Source organism: Erpetoichthys calabaricus, chromosome 2 (assembly GCF_900747795.2).
Source record: "Erpetoichthys calabaricus chromosome 2, fErpCal1.3, whole genome shotgun sequence".
Lineage (NCBI taxonomy): Eukaryota > Metazoa > Chordata > Cladistia > Polypteriformes > Polypteridae > Erpetoichthys > Erpetoichthys calabaricus.
In genome coordinates, this window is record NC_041395.2 from 153,948,354 (window position 1) to 153,958,308 (window position 9,955).

The 9,955-nt window shown below is 38.2% G+C and overlaps 1 protein-coding gene across 1 annotated transcript in view; it reads right to left on the reverse strand.

The window, feature by feature from the left end:
* Positions 1-7,150: 7,150 nt before the first annotated feature.
* gk5 (glycerol kinase 5) overlaps positions 7,151-9,955 on the reverse strand; it is a 143,868-nt gene continuing 141,063 nt past the window's right edge. Inside the window, exon 16 of the mRNA XM_051922915.1 lies at positions 7,151-9,955. This exon is cut by the window's right edge and continues 1,565 nt beyond it. The gene's annotated coding sequence lies outside the window, so the exon portion shown is untranslated.

Here is a 9,955-nt window from a genome sequence, read left to right on the forward strand (position 1 = left end):
AGTGTCTCTAGAGAGCTGTCAGGTAACCACATTCATCAACTTTCTGCAAATTAGTGACTAAACATGACAATGATGGGTGTGCCTGGGGCATGGGCACTATCAGAATGGCACAGGGCAGGACAGAATTCACTGGCAGCCTCCAGGGGAGATGGAATAACATTGACAACAGGATAGGCCTCACCACTGTTACTAATTATGGCTAATGTGATCTTATTACATAATGTTCTAGTTATTTATCCTAATTTAGGGTCATGGCTGGAGAGGGCACAGACGCTCCAGGAGGCATTAGGGGTAATACAGAAATCAGTCAAATGACAGGGTAGCAGCCCATCATAGGATCTACTTGGCAAACTGGTGCACAGGGCTAACTTAGAGTCACCAAATAACCTAACTTATTTATATACAGTAGAATAGAAAAGACAGAAGCATATTTGTCCTCTGGGAGAAATTTGACTTTTTACAGAAGTTCCTTACATAAATAAATATACACACACACCATGGTCTGAACACACACCAGAATAACTAAAAAGAAAGAAAATTAAAAAGAAAGAAATCTTCTGTCTTGGTAGTTTAAAAGTCACAGTGAGGCATTATGCAGGCATATTGGTGTTAGTATAAAGCACGGGTGGGCAGATTCAGTCTTGGAGGGCCGCAGTGGTTGCAGGTTTTTGTTCCAACCCAGTTCCTTAATTAAAAACCAGTCCTTGTCAATTATTTCATTTCATGGCTTGCTAGTGCTTTAACTCTGCCATGTCAAGTCATTCTCATATCCTAGATTTTTTTTTCCTTTCTAAGAATATCATCCAAATGATGTGAAGTCTAAAACAGACGTTTTATTCTCAGTCCTTCACTTTTTTCTTTTCACTTTCCTTCCAAGTATTTAATTAAACCCAACAGTGCATGATAAATACACACAGGTGTAAATGGGAACACACTAAATGAAGAAATGCTGGTCTCTTTTGTCATTTGCATCTTATTGCTAATTGAGAGCAATTAAAATCCAAGACTACAGCTGTTTAAGACTATAATAAGCAATAAGGGTTCAAAATCTTAATGAGCGAGACAACTAAAGTGAAGTAGAAGTGTTACTTGAGCAATAAGTGCTTCTTATTAGGCAATTGGTTTGGAACAAAAACCTGCAGTCACTGCAGCCCTCCAGGGCTATATTTGCCCACCCCTGGTATAAAGGAACCTCAGTACCGTTTCTTTACACACTGCTGCTGAATAATTAGTTTGCTGAAAGTCCTCAGTGTTAGTGTTTCAGAGGGATGAAGTGCAGCATTGTTCATAATGGCACTCTGTTTTGTTTTAATTCCCCCTTTCATTACCACTTCCAGTAGGCCTAGAGTGTTTCCCATAACTGTGTTCACACTTCTCATTAGTTCCTTGATTTGCTTGGCATCTCTTGAAGTGATGTTTCCAGCCCAGCACACCACAGCGTAGAAAATCGCACAAGCCATCATTGAGTTGTAGAAGATGTGAAGGATGTCACATCCTATACTAAACGAACACAGTCTCCTAAGAAAAAGGAGCCTGCTCTGCCCTTTCTTATATAGTTCCTCTGTGTTCTGAGACCAGTCCAACCTTTTGTTATAGTCTCCTCTCAGACTGTCAGCTACACCAAATTCACTTTGAAAAATATGCAATAAAAAACAATCAGACCAGGGCAAGGCTATACAGCAATGATTATACCTAAATGATGCATGTACATCCATCCATTTTCCAACCCAAAAAATATATTATTATTATTTTTCATTTCTGCTTATTATTATTAATACTATGTTATAGTGCTTGCCTTTTTTCATTCTTGTGCTATGCACTTCTTGGGCTTTGCAAGGAATAACTTTCAGAATGTCCATTGTTTTGCAGCAATTTCAATAAAACGGATAGTGAAGCTGTTAGGCAGACCCTGACTGCTTTATTATATCAAAATAATATCTTGAAAGTTACAGTGCTATCACACCTTCACATTTCAGAAACTCACTATTACTAGATCCTGGTCGTGCTGGGGCAACTGGGGCTTCTGAATTGCATGCCCTATATAACGTTGCACCCTCCAGATTTTCTGCACACCCAAACACCAACTGGACAAAACAACCACCCATGCATTGATAGTGCCACAGCTATCAAAGAAAGAGACAGAGCACATCCTGACAGCTACATAATTATTCATACTGCTGTTACTCAAATGGAACTCCTCAGGCAGTGCATAATCTTGATTGTATTCTGAAAAATCCATTTGCACAAGTCTAAAATTATTGTGTCATGATTTATTTTCTGCTTAGGTTACTTTATTGCAATTGTGGCTTTGAGGGGGCACTGTGAGCAGAACTACCTTTCTGCTGTGAGGATCCCAGTATTTTACTTGGTCCTTTTGCGGTATTAGCACTCCCTGATGGGCACATCTTTACTTTAGCATGTAATTTTAAATTAAATATTTACACTTCAACAACATTTTGATGTTATTAAATATGGCAATGATCATAAAACTTCTTTTCAAAATCAATAAAAGATAACTTGAATACATTTCAAAAGTGCTTGTTTTACAATTTTTTTAACGTTCTTTGGCCTTTCATATTTTGTAGTTAAACATTATTAACTCACCCAGAAGATCCAAAGTCATTCTGGTGGCTAACTGTGACAGATTAACACCTTACATTTTCTGTATTTACTTTTTTCCAGGTTAGGGTAGTAAGCGACTGTAGCTTATAATGGCAGGAAGAGTGGGAAAGCAAAAACCACGTTATTCTGTTAAAGGGGACACTCACTCACACTGGGTAAGGTTAGAATCACCAATCAATCCAAAGCAAATCCACTTGAGGAGACCCACATGAACAAATCTAAAATGGAATGATCCCTACCTGAGAATCAAATTCAAATCTAACAGCTGTTCATTGTAACATATTTGTTAAAATTTTGTTTAATTTTTGTGGATAGTATTTTTTGTTATGTTTGTTTTATATATATATTAGTGATGTCTTCATGTCACCATTTTGCCCATTTGTTTTTTCATGTGCATTGCCATTTTGTGTACCTGATTCCCAAGTTTGCCCAACCAGTCTACATGTGTTTTGTGGACTTAGAAAAGGCATTCGACCGTGTCCCTCGGGGGAATCCTGTGGGGGGTACTCCGAGAGTATGGGGTACCGGCCCCCCTGATAAGGGCTGTTCAGTCCCTGTACGATCGGTGCCAGAGCTTGGTCCGCATTGCCGGCAGTAAGTCGAACCCGTTTCCAGTGAGAGTTGGACTCCGCCAGGGCTGCCCTTTGTCACCGATTCTGTTCATAACTTTTATGGACAGAATTTCTAGGCGCAGCCAGGGCGTTGAGGGGGTCCGGTTTGGTGGGCTCAGGATTGGGTCACTGCTTTTTGCAGATGATGTTGTCCTGTTTGCTTCATCAGGCCGTGATCTTCAGCTCTCTCTGGATCGGTTCGCAGCCGAGTGTGAAGCGGCTGGGATGAGAATCAGCACCTCCAAATCCGAGACCATGGTCCTCAGCCGGAAAAGGGTGGAGTGCCCTCTCAGGGTTGGGAGCGAGATCCTGCCCCAAGTGGAGGAGTTCAAGTATCTCGGGGTCTTGTTCACGAGTGAGGGAAGAATGGAGCGTGAGATCGACAGGCGGATCGGTGCGGCATCCGCAGTAATGTGGGCGTTGCATCGGTCTGTCGTGGTGAAAAAGGAGCTGAGCCGCAAGGCGAAGCTCTCAATTTACCAGTCGATCTATGTTCCTACCCTCACCTATGGTCATGAGCTATGGGTAGTGACCGAAAGAATGAGATCGCGAATACAAGCGGCTGAAATGAGTTTCCTCCGCAGGGTGTCTGGGCTTTCCCTTAAAGATAGGGTGAGAAGCTCAGTCATCCGGGAGGGGCTCAGAGTAGAGCCGCTGCTCCTCCGCATCGAGAGGAGTCAGATGAGGTGGCTCGGGCATCTGATCAGGATGTCTCCTGGACGCCTCCCTGGTGAGGTGTTCCGGGCACGTCCAACCGGGAGGAGGCCCCGGGGAAGACCCAGGACACGCTGGAGGGATTATGTCTCTCGACTGGCCTGGGAACGCCTTGGGATTCTCCCGGAAGAGCTAGAAGAAGTGGCCAGGGAGAGGGAAGTCTGGGCATCTCTGCTCAAGCTGCTGCCCCCGCGACCCGACCTCGGATAAGCGGGAGACAATGGATGGATGATTCCCAGTGAATGCTGCATGGCTGTGAGTGTGGAAGAAAAAAAAGACATATGGGTCACAAACATTTAGGGTAAAGTGTTTTGATATGCTTTCCATATTAAAATATACCATTCATTATAGAAATAGAACAAAATGGTTAATAAATGTCAGAAACCTGTTCAGGCATATTAGGAAACCTGATAAAGGTCAAGAGAACAACAAAGACAAGAATGTACCAGGAGCAGGCTGATATAATATACTAAATGTATGATTAAGAGATCAGCAGATATGCTGTCCCTCCATTGAGTCAGCACCTTAATGTGGCTTTGTGGTTTGTGTGATTCAATGATCCCCTGCGCAATGCCGTTGGGCGTCATGTACTCCAGGTAGGGCGACCCATGGCGTAAGGTCAGAGGTGAGGTCCTGACTAAGACAGACTCAACTACCCGCACCCTGTTCCGCCAAGGGTCCATCCAAAGTGGTGCAACTTCCTGCTGTACCCTGTCCTCTTGAACATGGCTTGCCACATGGACTCCCGACAGGAAGTGAGGCCGTGTGATTGAGGACTGCACACCCTTACTACAACCAATAAACGACTCATTTGCATTGGCTCTTCCTTACGTCTATCTTCCATCTAGATATCCTGTAAACAATAAAACTGGACAGTTGTCACCAGTGTTAATTCTGACAATAGATTTTGATTTATTTTTAGTCTTGATCTTCTGACTAAACTGCATTTTAGTTTTATACACATTTTAGTCATTTAATTATTGTTAGTTTTAGTTTAGATTTAGTCGACAAAAGAATTAATTTTAGTCGAGAAAAAGTAAATCGCATTTGGTCAACTAAAAGTCAAAATCAGATGGATATCTTGTTTAAAACATGTATATGCACAGAATATATGGAACTTCTAAACTATTATACTAACATGTATGATAATGAGCCAAAAATGAAGAGTATGTGTATAAACAATTTAATCCAAAAGATCTTGCTCAGATAATGGCAGCTCTGGTCTGTCACCACAGTTTTCTAGCCTTCAACATGCATTAGTTATGCTGCTGTATGATTTTACTGAAAAAGGCTGGACCAAGCAGCACACTTTTAATTTCAGCACAGGGTTTATAAAGAATGAGATCATCATGGATTATCTGATTTATCTGACCATGTACACATTTTAAATGTAATCTCTGATATGTTGTCTTCAGCAACTGAAAAGAACTACTTAAAATACTAAAAATAAAAAATAAATTTTCAAACATTATTATATCTGTACTGTTGGATTAGTGAATTCCAGAATAATTTGGGACACTTACATTTAAACAAATTCTTAAAAGCTATTTTTGTAACAAAATACTTTTAAAATCTGGTTTGCCAAAGAATCACTCTATTAGGTTTGCAACATTTGCTACTGTAAGATTTATATTTACATCATTAGCTTGTTTAATGGATGAGTCAATTTTTTTTACATTAATCCAATATTTCAGAACTCTTGTAAAAGAACCTTTGCTGTGTGGTTTCCAAAGTGCGTCACACGGGTGATCAGACTTTGTTACTGTTGAGCCACTGTGCAAATCCAGACTTACAAATGTTACCTGTAGTCAATTAATTTTAACTGAGAGACTAGACTGCATTACATTCACTAACATACCATTCTAACATATGACATAAGTGCTTTTACTATGTTCTTCAAATTTTAGGGCTTATGCTCATAAACATTAGTTTGCCTTCAACAACCAAACGAATAACACAAATTTGGTGTTTGCAGATTAATATTCAGCAATGAAGCAATACCATTTTGCTGTACTGTACATATACATATCGTATTAATTGGGAGATGTGCTTCAAGCACTGAAGTCCTAAATACATTTTATGTTAGTACTACCAAATGGAGCACCTCATTTCATCAATGATATAGACAAGCCAAATAGCCACTTCTTTTGAAACATACCTCAATTTTCAATTACTATGACTGTTGTTGTCACTGCCACTGTGCCCGTATGTGTAAGTGGAGGCGTGTCTGGTGGTTTCACCAACAACCCTGAACTGTATTCACCAGTTACAATCAAAGAACGAATGTGAAACTTCTGTTCCTTTATCAGGAATATGTAGGAAAATGTATTAAAAGCAAATGATCCCCCTGTCGTTTCATCTGCTGCAACAATTGCGTGACACTACAAGCTAAGTTGAGGCTGCTCATTGCACGTAGTTGCGCTCTTATTTTTCATCAATAATGATTTTAAAGCCTTCATTTTTTGTCATTAAAGGTGCATTTGTTTTTGTTTCATTTTCGTCACAGAAAAGATGTTGATTTAGGCTGGTTTGTGCTCTATGCTAAACACCTCATGTCTTTTAACCAATCACAGTATGATATGTAAATTCAGTTATCAATAAGTATGACCTTCTGCTTTTACTCTGTGACCATTCTCATCATGCTGTAAAAGACTGCTCTGAGAGATGCTCCCTCTTCAGCATGGTGCTGTGGATGTAATACATGATGCAGATGGACAAGCTTTGCTCCTGCCTGATTACTATTTTAAAGGTTTTTTCTGATTTGTCCTATTAGTGGAGAAATTTCTTTCTTTAATTAAGATGTTGATTTCTACCACACTAGGCATGTGACACATGATATCATGGCAATAAATACAAATACGGTAATTGAACCAAATACAAGTGAAAAGATCGGTTTGTGATGCATTCATTTCTGTTGTTCAAGTTTTTATTTTCTTTTCTATTTATTAGAATATTAAGTTGAAAAGAAAAAAATTCTTTTAAATAGACCTACACGCATTAATAGACTGTCTTAACAAAGATAATGAAAGAAAATCCTTTTGTGTAAGAACAAAAGAGGACAGCATGGCACCTTTTTGTTTATAACTATCATTTAGAATAATGAACTTAATATTTTACATGCTGTACAGAAAAACAATACAGAAATGTGAAGTGTAGTTTTATGCCTGCGTTAGCAAAAATAAGGAACACCAAGTAATACAAGATAGTATATACAAATTAAGTTTTATTATGTCATTACTTCATCTGTGTTGTGATGTACTGCCCTGCTATTCAAAGTCCTTTTCAGTCTGGAAAGTGACACAGTTACCAAACCAAACAAAAATAATCATAACATTTTTTTCAATAACAACATGAATAAAAAAAGAAGAAAAAAACAGAGGTAATTGGTTATAACTTGATTACTTAACAATACACAAAAGATACCAATATGTATAACACAAATAACTTGTTAAAAGGCACAAACAAAACAATGACTATTAATTGTTTACTGTTTTGCCAGTTTAAAAATGCTCAACACCGGTCATAACATGATCAACTTTTAGCAGCTCAGCTATGTTTCAACAAACACAGCAGTCTCATTATTTATTACACAGTGCATTCCCTGCTCATAGACAGCAAAAGGACATTTAGAAGACACCATACTGCATCCTCATTCTATTAGCAACACACAAACAGAATACGCAGTAGTGTCACCTAAATTCATTGCAATGTCTGTTACTAACATTTAGTATGACAACTTAGTGTCCTTTTTTGCAATATCATTCCAAATTTTAATGTATTTTTAATAATTTTGTAACAAGCAGCATGTAATTTCACTAGCTAAGCTGTATCACATACTGTACATTCTTGTTTACAATAATTAAATGAATTACAACATGAACATTAGAAGGTAATTTTCTAAAGCATAACAACCTGGATATAGTATGAGGCCTGCATCGTTTGTTTGACAGACATTGGAGCAGTTCATTAGCACAGCGATGAACATTATTATGACAAGAGCAGGTGTGTTCACATTAAAAAGAGATTACAGAATGCATTTATAGTGTGCAAATCTTTTTTCCAAAATACCAGATTCTTTAATATTTTTGTGGGTATGCTTACTTCAAATTCCTCTGGTTTAACTTATATTGTACTACTTGCTTGATAAACCGCTTCTGATCAAAAGGACAACAAAACAAAGCAGATTTAAATTTTGCTTCAAGATGAACCCAGCATTTTGGGTTTGAGTCCTTCAGTTATCTATTGTCAGATTACTCCAGTTTTCCTCGCACACGAAAGGTCAACTCAAGATTCAAAATTGGCTGTCTGAATGCGATTGTGTGTGTGAACTGGTTTTGTGATGTACTGGCAGATTATCCTGGTTTGCTTTCTAAACTGCATCTCCATAAGTAGATTTGAAAAATATACATACATTATATAAGCAATAAAAGGAAATACTATACTACAGGTTCTGAAGTTACAGATAAAGTAAAATAAGGAAAAATAAAAATAAATCATATAAATTAACTGTGTTGAAAGGTAATCATTTTTTAATCATCACTTCCATGCTTGATTTTTGCCTCTTTTTTTTGCAACATAAATTCAGTAACAGTATAATGTTTATAACAGTTCAGAATTGCCTCTTAGAGCTCATCAAAAAAAATAAAAATAAAAAATAAACTCCTTAGCATTTTTACTCAGGCTGCAAAAACCATGCTAAAAGCATTAGTCCCAAGTGTCACTCAGACAATTGTACAGATGCATCTTGCGTAAGTGTTAGAACTGAGAATCACTCTGGCTGTAAAAGTGTTGTCAGTGCTGCTGTTCTTTGGAAGAATTATGTCTGAGTGCAGGTTTTCACTAATTATGAAATATCTGCACTTTACCAACAACGAAGACTTTGATGAAAATATCCACCCAGCACCCAAACTGAAGAAAATTTGGGAGATACACAAGGCCTTTGTAGCAAAATTTTGGAGCGTTTACATTCTGGACCATGATGTCAGCATCGATGAAAGGGTAGACTGTCATGGATAAAGTACATTGTGTCAAAAAGAGTAAGATTTAGCATAAAATTTTACGAGATTTGTGAATCTAAAACGGGATACATTTAGAATTCAGTTCTGTATACAAGGAAAGGGACAATGTTTGATCCAAAATGCTACATCATTGGTGCTGACTTTGATAAATGCTCTGCGGGATCAAGTTTACTGTGTAACCATGGACAATTTATACTTCACCAGAGCTATTTGACATCTTGCTGCAAAGAAAGTCTGACGCATATGGAACAGTGCATCTCAACCGTCGTGGCATGCCCTTTAGACATTGGCAGAGCTAAATTACAGCAAGGTGTGCTAGTAGCTTGGCAAAAGGGTAAAGTGCTTAGGCTGAGATGGAAAGACAAGACGCATGTTTGTCTTCTTAGCACTGTACATAATGCAGCTATGGTCACTGTACAGGCAAAAGGCAATAAGCAGATTACAAAGCCTTGTGCTGTGGTCAACTACAATAACACAATGGACAGCGTAGATTGTGCAGATCAAGAACTGACTTTCTATCCCGTTAAGCGGAGACAACAAAATTTAAATACTACAAAAAGATATTTTGTCATGTAGTGGAACAGTGCATTTTGGAATGCATTCGTCTTATACAAATAAAAAGCTGGCGAAACTGTATCTCATGCAAACTTTACATGCCAGCTTGTACAACAAATCATTGCTGTACATCCACTGTCCACACTATCGCTAAAAAGACAAGTTCGACCTAACACATTGCGGATCAATCCAGAGCGTCTTATTGGTAGACATTTTGAGCATATACCTCCAACAGAAAGAAAAAAAAAAACAGAATCCAACTCAAAAACTGATAAACCTGGAAAAAAAATCTGAAAAGAAACACACTATTATTGTCCCGACTGTGACATTGGATTGTGTCTTTCACCGTGCTTTACCACACAAACGACTCATTTTGAGATTATATGCAGTTTTTACATGGTTTTTTGGAATAAAATGCAACGCTAAAGAGGTTAA